The 15080-nt window shown below is 44.7% G+C and overlaps 1 protein-coding gene across 4 annotated transcripts in view; it reads left to right on the forward strand.

Annotated features, from left to right (window-relative positions):
* Nucleotides 1-6121: 6121 nt before the first annotated feature.
* Nucleotides 6122-15080, forward strand: part of SYNDIG1 (synapse differentiation inducing 1) — a 462371-nt gene continuing 453412 nt past the window's right edge. Inside the window, exon 1 of one of the 4 annotated variants that reach the window (XM_075339413.1) lies at nt 6122-6758. The gene's annotated coding sequence lies outside the window, so the exon portion shown is untranslated. The remainder of the gene's footprint in view (nt 6759-15080) is intronic. The other 3 variants (XM_075339412.1, XM_075339415.1, XM_075339414.1) reach the window with 3 other exon arrangements.

Genomic DNA, 15080 nt, shown 5'->3' on the forward strand with positions numbered 1-15080 from the left:
ATTGTCCATCTGTACTATGAAGCGCCGTCCGATCAACTTTGCGGCATTTGGCTGAATCTGGGCTGAAAGTATATCCCAGTACACTTCAGAATTCATCCGGCTACTCTTGTCTGCTGTTATGTCATCAATAAACACAAGTGACCCAGTGCCATTGAAAGCCATGCATGCCCATGCCATCACGTTGCCTCCACCATGTTTTACAGAGGATGTGGTGTGCCTTGGATCATGTGCCGCTCCCTTTCTTCTCCAAACTTTTCTTCCCATCATTCTGGTACAGGTTGATCTTGGTCTCATCTGTCCATAGAATACTTTTCCAGAACTGAGCTGGCTTCATGAGGTGTTTTTCAGCAAATTTAACTCTGGCCTGTCTATTTTTGGAATTGATGAATGGTTTGCATCTAGATGTGAACCCTTTGTATTTACTTTCATGGAGTCTTCTCTTTACTGTTGACTTAGAGACAGATACACCTACTTCACTGAGAGTGTTCTGGACTTCATTTGATGTTGTGAACGGGTTCTTCTTCACCAAAGAGAGTATGCGGCGATCATCCACCACTGTTGTCATCCGTGGACGCCCAGGCGTTTTTGAGTTCCCAAGCTCACCAGTCAATTCCTTTTTTCTCAGAATGTACCCGACTGTTGATTTTGCTACTCCAAGCATGTCTGCTATCTCTCTGATGGATTTTTTCTTTTTTTTTCAGCCTCAAGATGTTCTGCTTCACCTCAATTGAGAGTTTCTTAGACCGCATGTTGTCTGGTCACAGCAACAGCTTCCAAATGCAAAACCACACACCTGTAATCAACCCCAGACCTTTTAGCTACTTCATTGATTACAGGTTAACGAGGGAGACGCCTTCAGAGTTAATTGCAGCCCTTAGAGTCCCTTGTCCAATTACTTTTGGTCCCTTTAAAAAGAGGAGGCTATGCATTACAGAGCTATGATTCCTAAACCCTTTCTCCGATTTGGATGTGAAAACTCTCATATTGCAGCTGGGAGTGTGCACTTTCAGCCCATATTATATATATATAATTGTATTTCTGAACATGTTTTTGTAAACAGCTAAAATAACAAAACTTGTGTCACTGTCCAAATATTTCTGGACCTAACTGTAGTTTGGCAGATACAAGGTTCTGTAGGAGCTATCTTTTTAACCCAAATAGATAGTAATTACCACCTGCCACATACACAGTCCAGCAGCCTTGGTTTCTGGGTAGCTATCAAGCACAACCTTGTAATAGGAACAGTATGAAGGAGTAGTCCATAATGATCACTCACAGATGTAGAGTACAACATGTGTTCATGCACACACTGTCTTCACACATCTCCTGGTCCAGACTACTGTCTATAAGACCACAGCATAGTATCGTCACTTAGCCAGTCTCTTCGATGGTCCAATTCAACGATACATTTCAACGTTATACCTTCTGTTAGGATAGTTGTAATGATTCCTCATAGTTTAATTTCTCCCATGTTACCTTAAGGATAATAGTCTGGAGCTGCATTTGCAATTCTGTGGGTTGTTAATACATTAAACTTGACACCCAGGTCCTAGGGAGACCCAAAAGGTTTCTTTGGTCCATATGAAGTCACCAATACTGTTAAAGACCCATGAGGGTTGGGAGTCATAAAATTCATGTTACCCCACTGTTAACAAGTAACAATCAAGGTGAGTTCTTAAATATAAGGCATTGGGAGGATTAGTGTTTTGCACCTGAAGTAAAGACTATATTTCATTTCCCAAAATAAGAATCACCAGCCATATACAAAGATTTAGCCAACTAAAAATGCAAGTGTGGCGCCCTGGACTAGCCAGGTCGTCACAGATAACACTCAAACACCCCCACCCCCACTAGACAGTAACATTAGCCAAACACAAAACCCTTGTTGCCTCCCTCCAGGGTCTGATGTCCACACCAGATGGGGAGGAGCCAAGCGGTTGGCCCCACCCACCGAGGAGTTCACAGGCCTGGAGGCGGGAAAAGTGTCAGAGTAGGTTTGGAGTTTGAAGTGTGAGGAGTAAACACTTGGGTGTCTGGGTTTGTGGCCCAGGCACTGAAAGCAAGGTTGGCAGACGGTGGTGGCCGTCTGCAGGAGTGGTGAAGCAACGCGGAACCGTAGGACCGGGGAGCGAAGTGAAGCCAGCACACACAGGCAGGGCCATCGGACCCCGACCAGGCTTGGAGCTGCCGACAATAGTCAAATCCGAGTGTGACCGGAACCCCAGGGGTTTCCTAACAGCCAAAGACCCGATAGAAGGCAACCGCTCACACCGTGAGGGTATACAGCTACCGCCTAAGGCTAGAGACCCAAGTGCCAGCACCTGTGGGCAAACGGGCTCCTCCGGCATCCATACACCGGGGAACGGACTACTGTTGGGGATCCATCGTAGTCAATCAAGTACATCAAGGAGCAGGGAAAGACAGCCGCTATCACCTGTCTGGGGAGAGACACTGCAGCCGGCTGCGGGACCCGTCCATCCAGCCGTTTGGTTTACCGAGGACTTTGTGCATCTCTTGCTGAGTGAGTACACCCATGCCATCCGGCACCGCGCCGCGCTGTACCTGCAACCCTGCACCTCACCAACCCTGCCTCTCCGTCACACCACCGGGCCCCGGGACCACCGACCCCTACCCACGGAGGGGGAAAACAACATCCCAGCTGCTCCCTACCATCGCTCCCGGGATCCCCGTCGCCAGCAGCGGTGGTGCCCATCTTCACCACAACCCGTGGGTGGCGTCACGGACAAAATCCCGCAAACCAACCACCCCTTTCACTCACGGGCGAGGAGCGCCACTCGAGTCCCCGGATCCGGCCCACCGCTCGAGCCACCGAGCAGCAGCAGCCGCAGCAGCGCCGGACCCGAGCGTTGGCGAGCAACCAGCAGCGGCGGTGTCCTCCCCGCCCGCAACACAAGTATGTTTAGCTCAGAAAGGTAACAAGGTAGAATTGGAATTTAACCAGCCCATGCTCACATTGGAGTCATAACTACTAGTGATGTGTGAGCAGTACAATGCTCGCAGCTCAGTACTCGTAATGATGAGTGAACACTACAATGTTCGAGTGCACTTTACTAGAGCAGGTCAGATGCTTGGAAGGGATCAACTTGAGTAATGAGTATAATGGAAGTCAATGATTGGGCAGTTCGGCTCTCTGCCGATATACAAACAGCCATATACAGAGCATTTCCGGGGGTTGGATGGCAGGGTTTTTATTTTTTTGGACTATTACATCCAAAAATGTTTTTTCCCACAGTGACAGACATTCAGAGACTGCAAGTGTCTCTCACTGGGGTGCTGGCTCCAATCATTCACTGAAAACAGCTGGCGCTTTGTGTTCGATATTTCACGAATGACACATCTCAGCATCTGCAATAATCGGCTGAGCACTGAACGTACTTGGAGCACCCCAAGCTTGATTGAGCATCGAGCGTACCCGAGCACCCCAATGCTCAATTGAGTCTCGAGCAGTGTCAACCACGCTTGCCCATCATTAGTAACTACTTTTTCCTTTACTGAGGCAGATTCTGTTCCCTGTCCTACCCCAGTGTCAAGCTGCCACCAGGTGGAGCCGGAGCTCTGCAGCAGAAGACACTAAACGGAGCAATGAGAACCAGGAAGTAAATACACAGTGTTCTTGTGGTGCCCTGGACAAGCCAGGGGCCACAGGTAACAACACACACACACCCCCACCCACAGCAGTTCACAGCAGTCATCCCCAGTGAGACCTGATTTCTTCCCTCGGGTTCAGACAGACACACCAGGTGGGCGGAGTCAAGCAGATAGGCACGCCCACCGTGGAGTCTAGCTGGCGTGAGGCAAAAACGAGCTCAGACAAGTCCAGGCAGAGGAAGAGAGAGGAGGTCTGCAGAGAGGCAGACACAGACTGGGGCCTAGGTTGGAGCCTAGGTCCCTCGTGTAGCCAGTGGGGCAGACGGTAGTGGCCGTCTGCAGGAGCCGGGAAGACAGTCTTGGTGGAACCGTAGGTAGCCGGGACAGGATAGTGGCCCGTCCGGTACCGAACCGGGGAGCCAGCTGGAAACCGGAGCGCAGATGGAGCGTACACGAAGGGGCAGGAAAGGACTTACACTACCAAACTGGGTCAGGGGAAAAACACCGCAGCCGCCTGTGGGACCCGTCCATCCAGCCGTTTGTTTGACCAGAGACTCCGTGTAAATCATTGTCTGAGTGAGTACCACCGTGCCGTGTGGCACAGCGCTGCCCCCGTGACCCTGCACCTCACCAGGCCCCGTAACCCGCCTGCCATCCATCCCTACCTCCCTCACCGGGCCCCGGGACAAACAACCCCCTACCCACGGAGGGAAGAACCAACATCCAAGCTGCCCCCTGTCATCGCTCCCGGGATCCCCGTCCAGAGCAGCGGTGGTGTCACCAATCTCACCACAACCGTGGGTGGCGTCACGGACAATAAATCCCAAAAACCAAACCCCTTTTCACTCACGGGCGAGGAACGCCGCTCGAGTCCCCGGGATCTGGCCCACCGCTCGAGCCACCACCGAGCAGCAGCAGCCGGACCCGAGCAGTGGGAGAGCGCAGCGTCCCCTCCTCCGCCCGCGACAACTTGGCGTCACGAACAGGATCTTACCGCTCTGCCGTCTGGTAGAGGTGCGCCTTGTGACCGCCGGAGGTGTCCGGCCGAAAATTTTGAGAAGCCGCCATTTTGGGCGCGAAAAGTCCCCGCTCGAGCGTCTATCCGAGTAGTGGAGGCGCGAAAGCTGAAACCCCGCCCCTGTAGAGGAGGAGCCGGAAAAAGACTAAGGGGGACGGATGGCGTCTAGCCACATGTGAACCGCGGCTGTGGAAGCAGGGACGCCCGCGACATTCTCGTACACTGCCTCACAGCACAACTGGGGAGCAGAGCAGCGGGGTGTGTGAGGAATGGTTAGGCAGGCTGGGTCAAGCACAGTACGGGCAGAAGGAGGACCGGAGAAAAGAGCAGAAGCAGAGTCAAGATCAGGCCGAGGTCAGTACCAGATGAAGCAACTGAGTGGGGAGGTAGGAGAGGGGACAGAGGACTGGAGGGATGACCAGGGGACGGAACACAGACAAGGGCATGGGGGCACAGGAACAGACGGATCAGGATGTCACTCACAGGACCAGCAATCACAGGCAAAGCAGCGCTAAGCTTATAGCCGGCGCTGGGTCACTGGAAATGTCAGCTTTTAAGGCATCCAGGCTCTGGAAGTGAGGCCCGGGAGAAGGCTCAGCCCTCTAGCCATGTGGATGGGGAGGCGAACCATGACACCCAGTATGTAAACTTTCAAAGCTCCTCCAAGCATCTAGAGCCCAAATCAAATGCTTGCCAATAGACCCCCAACTCATTATACCCATGCTTACACCCAGGGGTTTTATAACTGTCCCTGTAACAAAATGGACCTCCTGTATAGGGTTCCTTTTTGGTGCTGTTATTATATTATTGCTTTTTTGTTTTCATTGAAATTTGAATTTTCTAAATGTTTAAACACAAGTATTACGATATTTTGTCTGTTGGGATCAGGTGGCCGATATCCGCCACTAATCACATGATTACACAATCCCTTTCCTTTTGGCTTCCATCCGTCTTACATTGAGATGATGCCATTGGGCCATCACAGGCTTTTCGTTTTAGCGATCGCCTGTTCTTAGTGTATTTTTTTTACAGATCCTCTGACGTCGTTAAAAAAAAAAGTGCTAATGTACTTAGTGCAATTACCCTTCAGTTAGATTTATGCGAGTGAAAGCTTCCAGTGACAGCTAATCACAAATCCGATGCTGTTCCACATTTTGTGCCCAGACACCTCTGCTATAAATTCCTCCTTGTGGCACGGTGCCCACCTTAGAATTTCATTACCCAGATAAGGATTGGAAATGTGCAGTCCGGAGACATTATCGCACCCCAGATAAGTACAATCACAACTATTTAAAGTACACGGGAGAGATGACATTGGCGGAGCGCGTCGCCCTGCCGGGAGCCTCTCCGTACAGCGGGCACCGTGTGCAGCCCGTCTATTGCCCGCCATACAATATACATGAGCATGATTCCTCTGCTCTGATGAATTTATTTGCTGGACAGGCGCACTAAACGTGCACAGACTGAGGAATCGCCTCCTGGTCCTCATCACAGACCATACATAATGCAGTGGCATAAAACACTTATTCCTATGACAGGGATTTCTGTATCTGTGGGTGAAATAACTCCCAATCTCCTTCACAATGAGATCAGTTGCAGCACAGCTCTCTTTAAGACCAAGAAGGATCCTCCTCCCTCCATGTCTCTACCTCTCCTGTGCAGGGGCTGTAAATTACTGTCAGCCTAGCAGTGGCTGCTGCCCTTATCTCCCACCTCATCCAGCCTCTCCTTATTATACACATCTATTTCTTCTTCCCTCTGCTGAGCTCCAGGAAAAGCTGCAAATGTAACAGTCAGGCAGGCTGCTGCAGTGCAAAAGTTGGCCCCCATTCGTCTTGTGTATTCTTATCCCATTCATTGCACTTGGAGCCCTGCAAGCCTTCTTCATTCCTTCTTCTTGTGTTTCTCCTGTGTGGACCCCTCCCTCCCACCTTTGGTCAATTCAGGTTCTTCTCCAGCTCCTGCTGTGTATTAGGGGGCTCATTGCTGATTATTGCTTTGCATTTGGGCTGATTGCTGCATCCTCAACCAACAAGTCCAAGACTGAATCACATCACTTCCATGGATCAGATGGAGCAGCTATTCCACAATTAACTTTTATCAGTGCTGTGAGGTGCTTCACCTTGCTAAGGTAAGATCCTCTACCAGTATATGCTGCCTGCTGCAGTGTGTGAGCATTCATGTGATGGAGCAGGGCTTCATGCTGTGGAGAATGCAGCACATAGGTTGTTTATTACAGAGAAGTTAATATGCTGCCTGCATCTGATGTTCAAGCCTGTCTGTGCAGGGAAATGTAATGCCAGGCAGCTCAGTATCTCCAGGACTGTGGATCAATGGGACCACTCTGGATTCCAATCATGAGACCACTGCAGGTTGGAAGCAACATTGCTGCATCAGGGAGTTACTAATGTATCAGTGCTATTATTTACATTACAGCCAGGATTATTTATTGTTTGGATTGTGGTTGAGTCATTTAGGATATACAGTACTTGTTGCCAAGCACATTCTACTATGTGTAAAGAAAACAAAAACTTGTTGGGGGAAGAACTTTGTCCCAAAATTCCATGTACAGGTCAACTAAAGTCAAGCTGTTTTGCTCCGACAAACTTAAATACCATAGGGAGTGAGGATGGTCCCATCACTTATCCTCCTTGTAGCCTATTTTCATTTGTACCTTCCAAATGTCTGGACTGTGATACCCAAGAAAGTCTTCCTGGCACAGCAGGTTGCCCTGAGCTACGGTAGATACTGGAACAAACTAATGCTTAAAAGTAAACTTTTGTCTATATTTTGCTTCTTTAGATAGTAAGCTCTTCTGGGTGAGGATCACTCTTGATGTATCTCTGAAGATGCTTTGCTTTGATAATTGTTTTAATATTATATTATTTAAATAATATGTTGCCACAAGAAGATAAATAAATATTATTATAATTATTATTATAATTATTATTATTTTATAATGTTTTATGTTCTTTATTGCCTTCTGTTTTGTTTATAGAGCTCCGCACAATCTGATGGTACTGTATTATTTATAATATATAATAATTTTATATATATATGTATACATATATATATATATATGTGTATATATATATATATCCATAGATATATATATATATATATATATATATATATATATATATATATATACATTTTATATATAAACAATGTTTCTAAGTCATGTAAACGGCTCACTAACTCCTGTAATATGCGGTAATATCAATATTTCACACGAGAAAACGTACAAGTGTATAAGAATATACAGATTGCTTCAGTAATTCTTGCATGGTTTACGCTAACTACGTGTTGCAGTTTTCCATGTTTTTTTATTAATGCAAGTTCTGATATGATTTGTAGGATAAGGGTTTCTACGATAAATCCTTATTATACATATGAAGAGGCAGGAGGCATGTACAAAGACACATTGTTCTTTACACTTAGCATAATTGCCTGTTTGATGATCCTTTTTCCTGGAGAATGTCGACAATCTTCCCGTGTTCCCCGGGGAAATCATTGGAACAAAATCCATTCACTCTATCACTTACTGGAAATGCAAACCTGCCACTACGTGTAGGGCTATGTCAGCCACATATGGGTTTTTTTATGAGAAGGCTAGTTATGATATCATCACTGTATATACGCTATAGGTAAGTAAATCTGACTGTATCGACACCAAGGTAAAATATAATATTATCCTACATTAATAGCAGTAAAGTGGTCGAGCAATTTTCCAATATCCAACTAGAAAGTTAATAGATGGTGGCACCAAATATCCCAGAGCCAAGTTTAGCTACAAAGAGTGTGTCTTGCTGTGGAGGTCCAACACATCAGAGCATTATATGGATGGCGCATTCACTTCTTTGGGCAAGATGTAGTACCTTATCTGTCCTGTGGGGCTGCTGTAGGGAGATTGAACAAGTTCCTCCTGCAGATTATAGTTGATTACATGGATTTTCAGTATTTCGACACTGTGTGATCGCAACTCATAATAGATTTGAGACGATGGAATATGCCATAAATGTCTGAAGCAGGAAAACTCCTTTTACCTTTATTTACAGTGAGGGTGAGAATTAACTAAATAAAGATTTCTTAGTACTTCTCTGAAAGCATGACACCCATCTAAAATGGAGGCTGGATTTATTGTTATAGTTGACACTTCAGTCTATCCTTTATATTACTTCTATCCATACTGTCACATACAAGTATGATTGTCAATATAATGAAAATATTTTCCCCTGATCTGTGTTTTGGGCCTAATATTAGTTTAGGTGCTTACAAATAGAGGCAGAAAATATACCATAATTCTCAGCTCGGGCCACACCAGTCAGTCACTCTCCAGTAAAATTGCAAACTTTTTCACATTACCCACTGGAGCACTCACAATTGACTATAATTTCCTGTCTGAGGGGTGCTTTACACGTTGCGACATCGCTACCGATATATCGTCGGGGTCACGTCTTTAGTGACGCACATCCGGCACCGGTAGCGACATCGCAATGTGTAAATCCTAGGTGCGATGATGAACGAGCCCAGAAGCGTACAATATCGCTGATCTGTGTAACGTCGTTCATTTCCATAATATCGGTTCGACCGCAGGTACGATGTTGTTTGTTGTTCCTGCAGCTCCACACATCGCTGTGTGTAAACCCGCAGGAGCGACAAACATCTCCTTACCTGCGTCCCGACGGCAATGCGGAAGGGAGAAGGTGGGTGAGATGTTATGTCCCGCTCATCTCTGTCCCTCCGCTTCTATTGGCCAGCCAATTAGTGACTTTGCGGTGACGTCGCTGTGATGCCGAACGCATCTCCCCCTTAAAGAAGGGATTGTTCGGCAGTCACAGCGACGTCGCCGAGCAGGTATGTGCATGTGAAGCTGCCGTAGCGATATTGTTCACTACGGCAGCAATCACCACATACCGCATGTGCGACGGGGGCGGGTGCTATCGTGCTGGACATCGCTAGCAATTGCTAGCGATGTCGCAACGTGTAAAGCCCGCCTTAGTATTCAGTTTTGACTTGTAGACTTGGACAGGGTCTTGTGTCATTAAAGGGAATCTATCAGCAGGTTTTTGCTATGCAATCTGAAGATGGGAAGCATCTGGAAGGGTTAACATACAGATTACAACCAAGTGTTTTTGTTTACCTGCAATGTTAGTTCAAGCTTCCTAGCTTTATCACCAGTCGGAGCAGCAGTGTGTGAGCTCAACTCCGACTCTTCTGTAATTACCACCTCTCTGTCTATAGACAATGTATATACAAAGCCTGGGGTAGGCTTTTTAAGCTCTGCTGTTTTGGTAATACTAAAATCTTTGATTGTATCAGAACAGCTGCGCCCAATAATCTAAGTGATACATCATTGGATTCAGAATCTCTTTGCCTACATTATGTTGCTCTCAGATGAGGTTGCAAAAACCTGCTAAATGATTCCATTAGATCATTTATCAGTCCTTATTTTTCTGCCTGGAATAGCATGTGACCTCTGTAGTTGGTGATATGTTGTACCGACCACATGTCTATACAATTATGAAGAGGATGTACAGAGCTTGGGTGGATAACCCCTTTAATAACAATCAACAGCTCTGTTGAGGCCTAGATGAGGTAGGACACCAAGAATATACAAATAGATACTGTTCTATATTCATTGTCCTCCTGGGGGAAGGCAGCACTCTCCCGTAGATTTGATCAATTAATTGCCGTTTTTATGATCATGATCATAAAACAACCCATAATAAATATAGACCTTGATTCATCAAAGCTTTCCAGAAGTCTGATGTAAAAGTTTTAGGAAGTCACAAAATTTAGATGTAATTTATAGTTACTCCTAAATTTTGCGATTTTTGGCATTTTCACATTAATTTCTCCCAACATTGAAAAAGAGGTGGAGATGGAGCAGGATGGGCTGCGGCCAATGGTGGGACACCACAGCTCGACTAGTTCATGACGAGTTATGGCGTTGCATAAGCCAGAAATCTCACTCTAGTACAGTGATGACTAATCTATGACACGCGCGGTATGAGCAGACGGCCGCATCCTGATCTATAAGACAAGCCGAGGCCGCCGGTGATTTAACTAGAACTGTATGTGCAGCCTAAACTGTTCCGAAATGACCAACTTGAGGGGGGGACGCACACACAGTTTTAGTTAAATCACCGGCGGCTGCGGCTTGTGTTATAGATCGGGATGCAATTGCCGTTAATTTGTGTTCTGTACCTTTAATCAGGGTCCTGAGTAAGGCATACTTATGTACCACACATTACATAACACGCCTCTCTAACCCTCCGCTACAAATATCACAAAATTATGGATTTTTCTAGAAGTGACACACCACCCGAGTTATGCTGGTTTTTTTTATGAATTTTGACACACCAAGCTCAAAAGGTTGGTCATCACTGCTCTAGTATCTGACTGGAATGAACGTTTGGCGCTGTACAGAGGCGCACACCACTCGTCAGATACTCCAAATTTATGAAGAGTTGTCCACCCCTGTATGAATCAGGAGCTTCTAACTCCAGCGCACCACTTTATAAAGACTGGCTTGAACTCTAATCTTGATCAATCGGGCCCAAAGTCTTGCAAGACAATTTCTTGACACAAATTACACCAGAATCTGCCTCATTTAGCTTCAGAAATCTGTCCCACCAGGGGCGGACATATCATTGGTGCAGCCTGTGCAGCTGCATCGGATCCGAAGAGGCTAGGGGGCCCATTTCTATCTCCAAAACAGGTGGAATTGTGCTTTATGATGAGTTTTGGACTGCAAAGGGCCCATGTATTGTCCTTGCACAGGGGCCCTGTTCTGTCTGTGTCCGTCAGTGTGTCCCACTATTTTGCTTCTATAGTCTGACATCTAATAAACTGAAATAAAATGAAATACACTTGACATTTTCCTTAATGCAACACTATAATACCCTACTGACCTTTAACAAAGAACAACCTTCACCATGTTTTTTTAATGGCTTTATTTGGATAGTTTTTGATTAGGATGAAGATTATAATGTTAGCTGGGCTTTCTTGACTTTTACAAAAACCACTGGCTGTCAGAAAAAAGAAATGTGCGGATTACATGAAAAAATGTACTTTGTATGTAACTGTATAATCTATTTGTAAAAGTCTCCATTTTTATCAGTTATGGACTCAAACAGAGGGGCCCCATTGACAATTACAATGTCCATTTTGTGCCAGTTTTTTAGAATGGAACTTACGCGTGTAACACTTTCCCCCCCAATATAAAAGCTGCCACAAAGCACAATACAGATGGAGCCCATGATAATTGAATGATATGAAGAGCGCAGCAATCGTTGGCTGCTCTGCAGATGAATATTTAGTGTGCCCTGAGTTTATGTATTCCCCAAATTGAGTACAGTGTCTTTGCCTATCCCAGTGTGCCTTAAGTATAGTGCCCGCTGCCCCATTCACTATTATCTACATCATCTTTAGATTCAAATCACTAAAAGCTACACAGATTGCCAGGCAGTATCTCTGTTGCTGCCTATGCAGAGCCCAGCAGTTGCAATGACATTGCCATGCTGCTATGCTCTGTATTGACAAAGATGAAGATGACATAATGCTTAGTATAATTATAATAGTTGACACATTAATTACAGTGACAAGCAAAAGGGTAACAATGTTTTGAACTTTTGACTTTTAGGCTCCATATCTCACCATCCACTACAGCTTTGAACGTGAGACTACCTTCATTTTATAGAGAAATATCTTGGCTATCTCATATATAAATTTACCATATGATTAGTTATATGGATTCTTGTCATGTCACTGCATTGTTACTGCTTTACTCTTAAAAATCTAAATTTTAATTTTTACTATTTTGTAAATCTACCTTTGGCTTTCAACACTGCCTGAATCCTTCTGGGCATGCTCTATATCATATTCAAGCATGTCCCAAACGAAATCTGATCCCAGGTCTCTTCTACATGTTCCCAATGTTGTTGCATCCTGATCCACTCACTTGGGTATGTATAGAGCTTTTTCTCCCTCTCTACCTATGTGTTGGATTGGATTGAGGTCTGGGGACTATGGGGACCAATCCAGCACCTCTACTTCATTTTTATTGAGCCATTTATTCCCCAAGCTCAAGGTATGCTTCAGATCGTTGTCCTGCTGGATCACAATGTTATTCTTTTCATAGTACTTGAGCGCACAAAGTAACTTGTCTTGTAGGATATTCACATATACCTTAGCATTGAGACCACCATCAATCCTGATCATATATTCAATACTTTGGCTGTGAAACAACGCCATATAATCAGGCTTCCTCCACTGAACTTGACAGTTCCTTCGTCTATTAACTTTCATTGCAACGCTCCAAATCACCCGTTTCCAATCTTCTACTGTCCACTTTTCGTACTTCTTTGCAAACTTGAGCTGACATGTGATGAGATTGAAGTCGAAGCTTCTTTATCTTTTTATGGGCCACCATTCCAGACTTGTGTAACATGCGTCGCTCAGTGTTTGCATGGATGTTTGTGATCTCACTATTATGAAACACACAAGCCACCCCCACTGCCGGGTCTGTCATACTGATAGACCTTGTGATTAGCCAAGTTGTTAACTCTGACTTTTTGCCTGGATGTCCACCTCTTGGCTTGTGAATGGACGGACGGACTTCATTTCATATTCTTCCAACTGTAATAGTACATGATGCAGTTTTTCAATTTTCTTGGCTGAGAGACTGCTATCGATGAAGTGGATGATTTTAGTTCTATTTTATTTGGAAATGTAATTTATTTGGAAGCATGGCTGCTTCTCGATTCGAACAAGGGACCTTTTGCTTGAGCATCAACCCAATAACACATTGAGCTCTTAGGGAATGTGAGAACAGTTTGTAATTTGTAGAATACAGGAAGACATTTTTTTTATACTCACCAGGAGTAAAACAGTAACAATGCAGTGACATGACAAGAATCTGCATAACTAAGGATATAATAGTTGCAAGTCAAATTTATGTATGAGATAGCTAAGATGATTGTCTATAAAATAAAGGTAGTCTCACGCTTACAGCTATAGTGGATAATGAGATATAGAGTCTGACAGTCAAAAGTTCAAAACATTGTTACCCTTTTGTTTGTCACTGCATATTGAGCTTTTTGTTATCTCTGCTTATGCAGAGTGCAGCAACCAGTGACAAATTCATGTCTACTGCTGCGCTCTGCAGTCGCAAGCAGGGGAGCTTCCTTGTTCTGAATGAAGCTTGCTGGGTGCAAGGCTCTCACTGCTCCCATGCACTGCTAACAGTAGCAGCACTTTCCATCTGTTCATTGAAGATTCTCTAGGAACCGATCCTCTCATGTTATCATATTGACTTTGTATGGAGACCCAATATTTTGCGTCCCGATATAACTTGGTGCCCCATTTTACATCACTGGTACAGGCTTCTACAACAGTAAGATCTATAGTAAGAAAAGGCAATTATCACTCCAACTACTCACAGCAGGCTATACGCCAGGATAATAATCTTTGTCATGGGTCAAAGGATTTTGATATCTATGCAACTATATCTAAGGTAACGTTTAGTACTCACATAGAAATGAATGGAGGGAACTGCATGTGAACGACGACCTCTCTATTAAATGAGAGCAAGCACCCGGGTCCTGTGTCTGAGAAAAATGCAGGATCCAGCAGTAAGACTCTCGTATGTTGGATATGTTTATCACAATATATTGATATGCCTTAAATGTCCCTATTAAAATACAAATACAGACTACCACTTTAATTTTCTAGGGTAAGAAATTCAAAGAGAATGTGGATGATGGTCCCGGCACCAAAACCAAAAATGTCTCCATTCTCTATGTCCTCCTTGCCTGTAAAACACCAAATTCAGAATTATCTCTTTATATTTTATTTTCTCACCATTTACCTGCTTTACATTTGGAGTGTTTGCAGATATCTCTGATGTTAATATCAGCAATGATCACAGTAACTCTTCAATGTGTCTTCTAACCAGAGCAGTGAAATACTGATTGCAGGAAGACGAGAAGGTGACTCATGCCTATTTTCTTATAAGAGCCTTTTCCCAGAATATGTTTCCTGCAAATGTTTCCATTGCTTTGATATTATATTGTTTAGTATTCACAATTTACCTATTACTCTGACAAAATGACAGTCCCATGACCCTCATTTGCAATTCATGTTGGGAGCTTTCCATGTAAAAGTGAATGGAAATGCACATAGCAAAAGGCATGAGTAACAACCCACCCAATCCACGCACGGAAAGAAATCAAACCATAGATGTCCATAGATGAAGTTACGTGTTCTAATGAGAAATGACATCGGGAAAAGTATTGAACACATTAAGAAAGAGAGGTGGAAAAAGCCATGGAAAGTCATGACACCAGCTAAAATCTATCAGTAATTAGAAAGCAATCCTGCCACTTAGTGAAAAATAATCTGGCTGGTTCAACTGATAGCCTATAAAAAGGTGTCTCCTTACCAAGGT

Source organism: Anomaloglossus baeobatrachus, chromosome 3 (assembly GCF_048569485.1).
Source record: "Anomaloglossus baeobatrachus isolate aAnoBae1 chromosome 3, aAnoBae1.hap1, whole genome shotgun sequence".
Classification (NCBI taxonomy): Eukaryota; Metazoa; Chordata; class Amphibia; order Anura; family Aromobatidae; genus Anomaloglossus; species Anomaloglossus baeobatrachus.